This window comes from Hippopotamus amphibius, chromosome 12, assembly GCF_030028045.1.
Source record: "Hippopotamus amphibius kiboko isolate mHipAmp2 chromosome 12, mHipAmp2.hap2, whole genome shotgun sequence".
Taxonomy (NCBI): Eukaryota; Metazoa; Chordata; class Mammalia; order Artiodactyla; family Hippopotamidae; genus Hippopotamus; species Hippopotamus amphibius.
Genome location: NC_080197.1, coordinates 56,896,901 through 56,910,136, shown reverse-complemented (window position 1 = coordinate 56,910,136; position 13,236 = coordinate 56,896,901).

The window sequence follows — 13,236 nt, the reverse complement described above, 5'->3', positions numbered from 1 at the left end:
GTTCTGCACTTTTGGGAAATGAAAGCATATATTTATTTAATTATGTTAAAGCTATTTCCCAAAATTCATATATAAACTCATTTCTCTGCAGAGACTGATAAGTGAGGGGGAAAATGTGGACTCATGATGCATCATAATGCATTGAGATCAATTACTATGTGGAAGTGCTTACATTAAGAAAATTTAAACTGACCTTAACAGAATTTTGTTGCACTTCGCTGCCTTCCTTCTCATCCTGCTAAGCTGTTAATTGTACATAGAACTGCCAAGGTACTTTTAATGGTTAAGAAAAAGGAAGTTGCTTCTTGTGGAAAGAAGTATTTTTTTTTTTGTCCTATAAACACAGGTCACATTCTTTGTAAAGCTGTTTTTAACAAGCAAAAGTGTACATGTCTCTAGCAGTTAAAATGGTTCTTTAAAAGACCTAGCATGTCCTTAAATGGAGCAGTAACTCAAGTGCGGTTGATATGGTTCCCAAAACCCCTCGTTTTAAAAGGGTTTCATTGTCGAGGTGCACCAGGATGTACTTTTAGGTCTATAATACACAGTCTGGGCATCACGACCACATATTTCCCTCATCTCATTCCAACCCCGGTGTGGTGAAACCAAAGAGACTCCAGATCAAGGAAAGTCTGAGGATTTGCGGGGAAAGGGCTATGTAAGTACAGTGAGTACAAATCTTTAAGATCTTCCCCAGACTTCTAAACAGTTGAGAAGGTAGCTTGTTTCCTAAGTAGGGCAAAGTGTCTCCAGGTCTATCGCTGGAGCTGCTGACATAATTAATGATTTCATTCAGAGCCTGAAAGAAGGCACTTGTATTCCCTCTGGCATGGGCAGGCCAAGTTCATGTCCAAACTCTAATATTTTGGGTTGATTTTAGCTAACAAGACTGTTGGTCCTCTTGTTGCACACCCAAAACTTGAAAGCCAAATATTATATTAGGCTATGATACTTCCCAGCCTTGAGAAGGTTGACACATCCTAAATATATAAACAGCCACTATTATCTAAAGATGAATTACATTCTGGTTAGAGATTCATTATTTCTAGGTCAAACTGGGAAAACTAAAAACCATAGAACAACCCACCACCACCACCAAACACACAGCAAACTACTTTAAAAATCAACATTTTTCCACTAAACCTTATATGCAAAAATTTTCTTGTCCCATTTTACACTATGAGGTTAATGGCAATCCTTGAAAATTAATTATGGCTCTGAAAAGACGTGAATAACATTTCTGCTAAAAATAACCTGGAGGCAGTGTAGTGCCCTGGATTCATGATTGCTTACATCTGGTTTCTATTTCTGTGAGTTTCATTTGGTTCTCAGAGAGTTCATTCACAGTCATCACAGGTTTAGTTTCCTGTTCTCCAATGGGAGAACTTGTCTTGATGGGCCATCTATTTCTCATCTGAATGCTGCACTTTTTTACATTAGGAAATGTGGAAAAGGAGAGTGAAAAATACATCAGGTCTAATTCAGGCAAACTGAAATCTGAACAACATCTTTCAGCACCTGACTTATCCTGAATCCAGTGGCAAATAACAATAAGGAAATCACTCTGTTTTAGACCCTTGTAGAATCAGGTAGGAAATAAAAGAGAAAATAGAAGGAAGAAAGAGGAGGGAAAGATGGAAGGAAAGGAAGGAAAGAGGAGAATGGAAGAAAGAAAGAAATTAAAGAAAGGGCTTCTTTATCAATAAGAACACCCATTCCTACCCCATATTCCTATTACCCATAAGATATGGTAATGTATTTCTCTTTCTTTCCATGTTAACTTTCAGATCTTTTTCAAAGAAAGGAATGAGCTGTGTTGTATGCTGGTTGACAATCTCTTGGACTCTTTCACATACTTAGGGAGGAAGGGGCAAGATGCCATAGGAGCCTTAGTCCCTGCCAACGTGGACTTGGGTAGACCAGTTGGACTCTATAAGTTATCCTATCTAATATCTTTTTTTTTTTCACCATCTAAAACTTCCCAGTGGTTCTCATCTGTGTAAGCAACAACCACCCCCTTTTTGAGATGACTGCTTTATCTAAAGATCCTATCTAGTTCATTCCAAAGTCTCATGAAGCCTATTCTTTTCACCCCACCATGATTTTCCTAAATTTCCTTCCTGCCAATATCCCAGAAATTGTCTCCAAAATATCCTAGATGTTATCTGCATTCAATGACAGTAATCACAAATATTGTTGAGCTCCTACCTAGGACTGCGATGACTTCAAACAGGATTATTTCATTCACAACAGATTGCTGCATTACCTTTCTCGACTAGGGTAAATAATTACTAGAACTGAGATTTGAATTTGGTTTTGTCTGACTCTATGGGCTCCTCTAGTATGACATGGGATCTGCCAAGGACTGCCAGCTCTCATATCCACTGATCTATAAGGGTTGATTTGGCTGATGGGACTGGCAAGGCAACTATTATCTTCTCTCGCCCATCCTTGTGGGTTCCTGAAAGAGGCTGAGAGGACCATTTTTCCATCAAGGATTATTGAGACACTGAGCATCTTCACTGGAAAGCAAACTGTAGGATGCTCTAACTCTACAGACCAAAATGAAGAGAAGAGCATTCTTTTGATTACATGATCTTATTACACACTACCGAAGTAGTTCAAGAATCCACCTTATCTGATGGTCTTAAGATAACATTTATTGAGGTTCTACTTTATGCAAAATTCTATTCTTAGAACTTTAAAGAAAACCACATGCATTGGATTATTACTCTAGTGCCCATAGAAGTGACTTATTCAGGATAATTTCTTTCCCTTTCCTTTCAACATTATATTTGTACCTGCCCATTTCAGCTTTTGTTAAGAGGCATAATATATATTTTTGAAAGTCATGTGAAAAATATGTATATATCTTTTGGGAAGTTACTATCAAATATATTTTCATTTAAGTTATTTATCACCTACTATGTCCAAGCTATGTATTTTTTTAAAAAGCCATATGCCATGACTACGTTTCTTCCTTCATTGCTTGGGCTACGTTCTTTCCCTTTTTGTTGTGAGTTGCTTCAAATCTTTTTTGGAAGTAAGCAGGTAAAAAAGAAAATCTTGTACAAGGTTCAGGTATAGTGTCAGGGCTATTTTCAGAGAACGTGAAGACTGTTCATTTGTTCATTCAGTCATTCAACAAGTATTTCTTGAATGTCTACCAGGTCAGGTACTCTGCTCCGTGCTGAGGTTACACTGATGACATGGAATTTGCAATGTCTTCAAAACTGTGAATCTCTTACTTCTTGTTTACTGAACATTTGACATTTTTATTATAAATCTTTGAATTTTGATATAGGAAATATTTTACTCACATTGTTTATTGTCTTTCTCCTTCCACTGGAATAAATGCAAACTCTGTGAAGGCCAAGATCTTTGTCTGTTTTTGTCGTACCTCCAGAATCTAGAGCAGTGCTTGCGCATAGTAGGAAGTCAATAAATATTTCAAAAAATGAAAGAATAAATGAAGATTAAAAGGTGCAAATACCTTTCCTCTAAATACATGTCCTGGTACATATACATACATGAATATTTCTTTGGTAAGACAGATTTCTACCCTGTGTTGGCAATTTTCTTCACGATTGCCGCCCAGTTATATCAATAAACTAAGGGATTACTGATAAATGGAAATAGTGTCAGTTTAAACACAGCAATCTTTTAAAATATCTTATGTATAATAATCATAAGTTAGTCTTGCCCAGAAATGAATTAGTTTTACCATCAAAGGCAGGTCCTATTTTCATTCCTGTGTGCATTCATTTTACCTCCCAAACTATAACACAATTAGAATAGTCTCCATTATCAGATCATGCAGCCAAAGTGGAGAATGTTATTTTACCACACCCCAGTAAGGATTCCTGCTAATAGGAAAGACTGGCTATTGCCCTTTCAGTGGTTCCATCATAGCTGAATCATTAATCCACCAAAGCCTTAAGGATGTTGAATTTGTCTTTTTTTCCTACAGTAAGTAAATACATTTTATTGTCATAGCAGATGAGCTGGGCAGATTAGAATCATACCTGAGTCAGTTCCCCACTCCTTTCCCTGACTGCCACATCCAATTGTATAATAACGCCTATGAATGCATTTTTCAGTCATTTTTAAAAACCACATTTTCCCCTCAAATGACCTGTCATGGCTGTGGTTTTGAGTGCTACATTTTCTTTACAATAGCTTTGAGCAATAGCTTTCCACTTCACCATGGGATTTTGAGGGTAATATATTTGCTACATTAATTCAGTAGAATGAAGAATCATATTAAAAACCTAAAATAAATCTAATCTACAAATCCTATGTCTTATCCTACATATTACCTCTCATTGGAGTTTCAGACATCTGTGAATGCATGAAACCTTATTATTGAGTTCTTTTTCAATCCCGTCAGAAAGGCTACTGCATAGCCCAATAGGTTAAAACCTAAAATGCAAGCAACATTGCCTGTTAAGAACATATCATTGGATAGGACTTGAAAATCATAGTTGCTGTCTTGCTCAGTCATCATAGATCTTGGCCTAGAGTTCTTAGGGCCTATCTCAAGCTCCAGTAGAAGCTGTTGAAAGAATGAAAGTTGGCAACAGTTTTGGCAGAGAACCAAGGGAAGTAGTGGCAACTATTTCATATTATAAACTGGAGATAATAGAGCAGCATGACCTTAAGTGCTGCTTTTAAAAGAAACATCAGACAACCCTATGTTTAATAAGGTGTCATATTCTTGACTTAAAGGATGACGCTCAAGTAATTAGAGCATCACTGAAATATAAATATTGAAAATTAGGGGAAAACTTGAGTGCTATAGCAATTTCAAGGGGAGAAATTTCCTTGGTTCACTCAGCCAGCCTTTAGCACATTGTGTTTTCCAAGTCTCCTTGGGGATATTGCTCATTCATTAGGTTCTTCTAAATGCTCCTCAAAGAAACGTCATTGCTATCTAACATTAAACCAAAGAGAAACAGACAGGAAGGCAAAGCCACCGGCTCCACATAAAGGAAGGAGCTCCGGAATTGCTATCTACTGGCTTCCAATTTTTCCTACATTGGTTTAGGCAATGAGGGCTCTGTTCATCTACACTTTGCCGTGAATGTATATTGGCAATGTGGGCGGTGGAAAAAGTGAGTCAAAGCCTGGAATTTAGTCCTGGCTCTTCCTTTCACCAGCTAGTTTTGTAAACTTAAAAAAGGCACAGGACCTCTCAGAGTTACTTTATTCACCTATGAAGTGCGGATAACACATACTTCACAGGGCTGTCATAAAATCAAAGGAAATAATATAGGTAAAGTTAAATCTTTATCGAGGTATTTCATTAAAGGCGTATATTACATTTGACCATTATCCTATAGAGAAATTCATAGATCTTAATCTAAATGATTCCTTCCACAGGCATTCAGATGAGTATTTGGTAAGACATTGGGACAATTAGATAGTGAAAATGACTTTAAGATTGAGAGTTTTTGTTTGGCTTTTTACTTTCTCAATATTTTCCTTCCTTTACCTGATAAATATTAGCATTGTGTAAATCAGTTCAGGAAATACCACTCTCCTCAATTCCCAGCATGACTACCATACTGAATATCTTTTAAATAAGGGGTATCTAATTGATTTGTAACAGGGGTTGGTCTTTTTCAATAGCTGCTGTTATCCAAGCATCTTTGTTTGGATAGCTATTTCAGCTGTGGCTGTTACAATCCCTGTGGCATCCCATGAATCAGCAACGTTCAGGTTTGGGGAGAGTCAGTTTGACCCTTTGGGTAACCATGGTATCTAAGGACTTCTCAGACATAACAATAAACTTCGAGGTTGGGGTGAGAATAGAGAGATAAGAACTGGAAGTGAAGGAATTAGAACCAAAGGGCAGGAATTAGTATATTCAGCAAATACACTGTGCTACAGGAAAAGGGGAAAAACCCAAACCTTTTTACTGGGGAGATTAAATAAAGGAACAGGATGGTAAGGAGAAAAAGGGAAATTAAAAATCTCAAACCATGTAGAGAATTTCATTTGAACTTACTATTTGTGTGTACATCTGTCTGAACTTGTTGAAGTTTTGATATTCCCTCCTAGGGGATTTTCAACCCACTAATTCTTAGTAAGGAAGATCTAGCTGATGGGCAAAGCTGAAAGGAAATGGATTGGTAAGTTCTGATCAAAATCTGAATCTCTCCAGATAGTGCTTGCCTGATTTAGGAACTGTAATTTTGTTTCCACCTAAGCCCATACAATAACCATAAAGAGCGTTAGAATTGCAGCTTGAAAGTCCCTGCTTCTGGGTGATATTTGTGGTTGGAGTCATGGAGAGGAAAGTATCCTAAAGCCAAAGGATCTCGGTTAAGGCACACAGGATGCATATGGACCACACCTAGCTTGGAGCCTTAACTCTGGTTGTCATAAAGGTTTATGCTAATCCTGGAAAGAATTAATGAGATTAACAATTCAATTCATCATTTATTTATTGAATTGAGTCCCTACAATATGAGGCTGGCTCCATAGGAGGTATAAATGTGAAAAAGACACCATCTATTTCCTTGAGGGGCTTACAGACTTGTATGTGTAGGGATTAGGCCTACATAAAATCATTAAGCCCTCCGTTTTTGCTCCTTCTCCATCAGAGGAATAATGTGAATAAAAATAATCCAATCATATGCAATTTCTCCAATAAGAAAGAAAGGACATACAAAAGCCTTCTTCTTCTTTTGATGGCATCAGGCTTCTGATGGATCAGAAAAAGAGCCCAGTGTTCAATAAAGCTTATTCTTAAAGAGGAGGGAAGAGTTCTGTCACTATGAGTGTTCTTTTATCAGTAATGATTTCTATGGATCATTTCTAAGAAAAATTAATACCTTAGAGAGATTACTTACTTAGTAGATACCATTGGTTCCCTAATGTATTTTCTCACGCACCCTTCCTCCTTCCTAATAGAGCCCTGATTTTACTCAGGCATTTAACCCTTTCTGAGTGACCACATTCTTTAGGGTGGGCAGGCCCCAGCCCTGACCTGGCCCTAGGAATACATCCTGTTGGGTCTAAACAAATTGTGGTGGATCTAAACCAATTGTGGTGGGTCTATCCCTTTGCTAGTGATTGGTTAAGTATAAGCATGTGATCCACTTCTGTTCAATAAAGTCTAGAGTAAAGGAACATTGAGAAATTCTGGAAAGAGTTTCTTTGCTTCTAAGAGAAACGGGGAGAGTCAGCTCTACCTTCTGTAGACACTTGCATCTGGATATGTTACCTGGATCTGTGGCAACATCTTGCTCTCAGTCTCAGGACGAAGTTAACCTACAGAGGAAGGCAGACAGAGTCGGGTCTTAGAGGAGCAGAGTCAAGGTCACTTTTGTGACACCTAGAGAACTTTGTGTAGGAGAGATAGTAAATGTTAAAATATCAAGCCAATTTGAGTTGCGTTTTCTGTTACTTGCAGCCGAGAAATTTCTAACAGATATAGTTACTGTTTGAGGAACTAAAGCTCTCACTAGTGTTCTGTAGTTTGGGAGAATTACTTTCACCTTTGCCAATACCCAAAGCCCATCTTTTACACCATGAGATTGAGCAGAGGTGAATGTCAGTGTTGATCTAATTGAAGCCCAGGATATACCTCAAGATGGAGAACTCAGAAAGCAACCAAATATCAGATTTTATCCTCTGGAAGCACTGAGGTTTTCCTGAAGGAAAAGTTGGAGTTGGTCTGGGAGACTTGAGAGGCATGATGGATATGAGAATCTAAGTTTTAAGGTGCCTTCTCTAATGGATCACTAGAGAAGAAAGTCCCTGGTTTCATACTTTTTGTATGAAGGTCCAAATCAGCTAAAATTACATCTTTTGTTCCTCCCTTCTGAGACTGCTTATTTTAATCCCTCAGTAAATTACTTAGGATAAATGTCATAGTCTTATGTGTTAGGCTGGCGGAAACTGTAGGACAGGTGGCCAGGGGTAGAGGCATTTGATTTATTTTATGGTCTTTTTGGCACTACTAACCAGTTTTTCATTGGATGGACTATAACATTATAGCAATGGGGAGTGATAAACAACCTTGGGATCACCAGTTGAAATAGAGCATACTTCATCTTTCCTAAGACAATTTTTTCCCTGTAGCATACTTACGTCTCTGAAATTGAGCAATTGCACAATTGCTCTTAGCCAAGTGGCAGTCATGATGTAGCCTGTCATTGCCTATTCACACGCATCAACACTCATAGAATTGGCTCTAGTGACTTAGAAGAAATTCCTACAGACAATAGTGGAGCACTGTCTTGAGAAATGCTGCGTCATGAACAGTCCAGATGGCACAGGGGTGATGCTGTGTGCCAAAACACGGTCATGGTTGATTCTGAGTCTGAATGTTATTCAGAAAGTCATTCACAAAATACATTGGTAAAGTTACTGGAAGGTCAATAACTTAACCAATATACTTTATGAAAAAACCTATGTCTATATATGCCTATACATCTAACACATTTCTCAATAAATATAAAATAAAAATTCTAAGTTGTAAGAACACATTGTATCCTAGCTTTATTGGCAGTATTAAGAATTATTTTAGAAGCATGTGAAATAATGATGAATCTTTAGTTGATAACATCTTAGATTCAGTGAAAGATGATTACTGGACGGTCAGACCTCACTGTTACTGAAGAACCAGACGCTTCTTCTACTACACTTGTCAGAAGGTTCCTTCCTCTGGAAACAGTAGCTTCTCTTGTTGCTTTTTTTTGAATCAGTGCATCAAGTGGGTACTCCTGATTGGCTAAACTGAGTCACACGACTTCTTCCTAACTCGAAAGAAATCTGAGGATGTGATCTCTAATTTCTGAGATGGGAAGATGAGACTCAGGACAGAAGAATATCCCAGATTGTAGAAAAATCATCATGCTTCAATAAAGAAATGACATTTGAGTTGGATGTTAAAGGTTAGGTGCTGTTTTTAATGAGTAGAGAAGAGTGGGGAAGATGTTCTTAGCAGAACAATTAGTATGGAGGCAGGAAAGCATTGCTATGTTTGGGGAAAAGGGAAGAGTATTGCACATTTACGGGGATTATAGGAAAGGTACACGGGAGCTAGATAGTGGAAGGTCTTTGGCTGCAGGCTTAGGAATTTGTGTGTATTTTCAGGGGTTTTACGGAATGATTAGCATGGGAAGTGGAAGATGCTGTGGATTTTTAATCTCAAATAATCCATGGACTCCAGCATACTCCCAGAAGGACAGAATTGATTCAAGGATTCTTCCAGGTATTTAGAAGTGATCTGTGTTCAAACTTAATTTTTCTTTGCAAATAGACTTTCTAGGGTACTGAAAAGTACATACTTAATTAGATACCTCAGCTCCTGGGCAAGTTTCTTTATGAAATGTTCAGATTATATGATTGTTTTCTAGAAGAGTCATTGTGGGATTTGGTACGGATATGGGTTCTACCTTTTATGTGTTTCCCTATCTTTTTGTCTTCCCTTTAGAAAGAGAATTTGAAGTGATTTGAGGTTTGGAAGAAAGATTGGAAGACACGTGCTCCAGCATGCCAGTCTTGAGTATTGAACGAGTGTTGACATACCATTTTATTCCTTTTTTCTTTGTTTTTTTTTTTCTCCTTTTGGACTTCAAAGCATAATTCTTATTTCATGCTATGAAAACTGTAAGTGAAGTTCCATTGTAATGGGAAATGAATATAGGTAAAGGATTGTATCCAAATTTAAAGAACTGAATCCAGTCATTTCAGGAAGAGCTGCGTCATATATTCTCATTCCAGCTTAGCTCTCTATGAAGGATGCAATGGGAGAGTTAGTGAATCACAAGGTTTTTGTTATCACTAAATCAAGCAGTTGATGCCTTTGTAGCTATTTGTGACTTTTCTGTTGGTACTTTCAAAAACAAGCCACTAAACATAAAATTTATTATGTGCATTTTCTCCTTTTTTAAATATACTGCTAATGGTAACTACCAACTCTGAGACTATAACATAGAAAGCTGATGTGATTAGCAATCTCTATGCCATGCAGAATCTTTTCATTTTTTAGTTTTGCTGCTACTTGCAATGGCTACTGCTATTTGCAAATGGTAGCTTCGCTTCATGATGCACCCGATTCTTTTGCTTCCAGGCTCACTCATATAGAGTTAACTTTTGCTATAGACAAACCACCTAAAATCTAATGGCTTAAAACAATAACCATTTATTGTTACTCATGAGTGACAGGTCATTTAGGTGCTTCTGCAGATGAGAAGCACACATGTGAGTAGCTAGTCTTACTAACGTCTGTGGTCACCAGGTAACTTGGCCGGGAACTGTGTGTGTGACTGAAGATGGCCTCACTCATGTGTCTGGTGGTTGTCTCACTATTAGTGAGAAAGATGAGGATGCCTAGGCCACATGCCTCTCACCACCCAACAGTCTGAAAGCTGTTAGGCCTGTGGAGGCCCAGGTGCAAAACTTTCACGCTGTAATTTCCCCTACATTCTATCAATCATGGTAAGTCACAAGGCCAGCCCACATTCAAGGTGTGGGGAAAAAGATTTCGCCTTTTGATGGAGGAGCTACAAAGTATTGTAGGAATTTCTGCAATCTATTACAGTTGCTTTCTCTCAAGACAGTGTGACTGGCTAGTATGTCTTCCCTTATAGTCTTCTAGTTGCAAAAATCTATGCTATGCAAAGTTTTTTCCCTCTACTCATCTTGCTTATTAATTATCTCTGGTTATAGATTGGAAATTTTGCTCTCTTGTCTTCTCCTTAAAGATTCAAATAAATGTGCCCTGACCCGCCAGCATAGGTAGCGAAAAGAGCACTAAGCCTTTGGTTTCATTTTGATGTGTCAAGAGGCAATGGGAGAGTTCTTGCAAGTAAAGCCTCTGCTACAATTTTAGAAAGTTGCTCCGTATAAGATTGAGGTGGGATGTGCACTCAACTCAGCAGATCAGCATCCCAGCTGCTTTCACCCAGAGGAAGAGTCATCTTTCTTTAATTCATACAAGGTACCATATATGCCAGTGGCATCTGATTAAAAGCTCTCTGAGTCCTAATTTCATCAACTGGAAATTAAGCAGGAGGAACTCTCAACTCAATATCCTTTTATGACAAACTTTTTCTACAAGCTAGATATTAAAGCAATTTATCTCAATACACTAAGAGCCAAAATATGAAGACCCCACAGCTAACATCATACTCAATGGTGAGAAGCTGAAAGATTTTCCTCTAAAATCAGGAACAAGGAGAGGGTGCCCACTGTCACCACTTCTTTTCAACATAGTACTAGAAGTCCTAGCTAGAGCAATGAAGCAAGAAAAAGAAAGAAAACTCATATAAATTGGAAGAGAAGTAAAATAATCTTTGCTTGAAGATGACATTAATCTTATAGGTAGAAAACCCTAAAAACTTTGCAAACAAAACTGTTAGAACTAATAAATGAATTCAATTAAATTGCTCAATGTGAAATCAACGTGCAAAAATAATTTCTATGTACTAACAACAAACTTTCTTAAAGGGAACCTAAGAAAACAATCCCATAGCACCAAAAAACAAAACAAAACAAAGCAAAACAAAACAAAAAACCCAAAAACAAACAAACAAAAACCTTAGGAATAAACAAGCTTAAAACAAGGAGGTGAAAGACTTGTATACTAAAAAGTACAAAACATTGATATATTAAAGAAGATACAAATAAGTGGGAAGATATTTTGTCTTCATAGATTGGAAGACTTCATATTGTTAAACTTTCCATACTACCCAAAGTGACTGACAGATTCAATGCTTTCCCGTATCAAAACCCCAATGATATTTTTCACAGGAATAAAAAAAATCTTATAGAAGCACAAAAGACCATGAATAGCCAAAGTAATCTTGAAAAAGAAAAACAAAGCTGGAGGCATCACACCTCCTGATTTCAAAATATATTACAAAGCTTTGGTAATTAAAATGACATGGTACTGGCTTAAAGATAGACCAATGAAACAGAACAGAGATCCCAGAAATAAGCCCATGCAAATACAGCCAACGTCAAGGGCCCCAAGAATACACAATGGGGAAAGGGTAATCTCTTCAACAAATGATGTTGGGAAAACTGGATATCCACATACAAAAAATGAAACTGGACCCTTATCTTACACCATACACAAAAATCAGCTCAAAATGCGTTAAAGATTTAAACATAAGACCACAAACTATAAAGCTCCTGGATGAAAACATAAGGGTAAAGCTTTATGACCTTGATCTTTGTAAATTTTTGGATATGACCCCAAAAGTACAGGCAACAAAAGCAAAAATAGACAAGTGAGATTACATCAAACTAAAAACTTCTGCACAGCAAGGAGACAATCAATGGAGTTAAAAGGGAACTGATAGAATGAAAGAAAATATTAGCAAACCCAATATCTGATAAGGGATTCGTATCCAAAATATACAAGAAACTCCTAAACTCAATATCAAAACAAATAGATAAATATCCTGATTAAAAATGGGTAAGGACTTGAGTAGACATTTCTCCAAAGAACACATACAAATGGCCAACAGATATATGACAACATGTTAAACATAACTAATCATCAGAGAAATGCAAATCAAAACCATGAGATATTATCTGTGGTTATTATCAAAAAAATAAAAGATAACAAGTGTTCGTGAAGGATGTGAGAAATTGAAACTTGTACACTGCTGATGAGAATGTAAAATAGAGTGCAACCAGTATGGAAAACAGTATAGAGTTTCCTTAAAAAAATAAAAAAGAATTACCATATAATCCAGCAATCCCACTTCTGGGCATATATCCAAAGTAACTGAAATCAGTATCTTGAAGAAATATCTGCATTCCCATGTTCACTGCAGCAGTATTCACAATAGCCAAGATATGGGAACAACTTAAATTTCCATCTACAGGTGAAAGGATAAAGAAAATGTGGTATATACATAAAATGGAATATTATTCAGCCTTAAAAAAGAAAGAAATCCTGCCACATGCAACTTAATGGATGAACCTAGAGGACATTATGCTAAGTGAAATAAGCCAGTTATAGAAGGACAAATACTGCATGATTCCATTTATACAAGGTATCTAAAATAGTCAGGCCCCAAGAAACAGAAAGTAGTTGCCAGCAGCTAGGAGTTGGGGGTAGTGGGGTGTTGCTGTTCAAATGTGTATAGTTTCAGTTATGCAAGATGAATAATTTCCGGAGATCTATTGTACGACCTGTTATAGTTAACAGTATAGTTAACTTGTATAGTTAATGGTAGTGTATTGTGCACTTAAAAATTTGTCAAA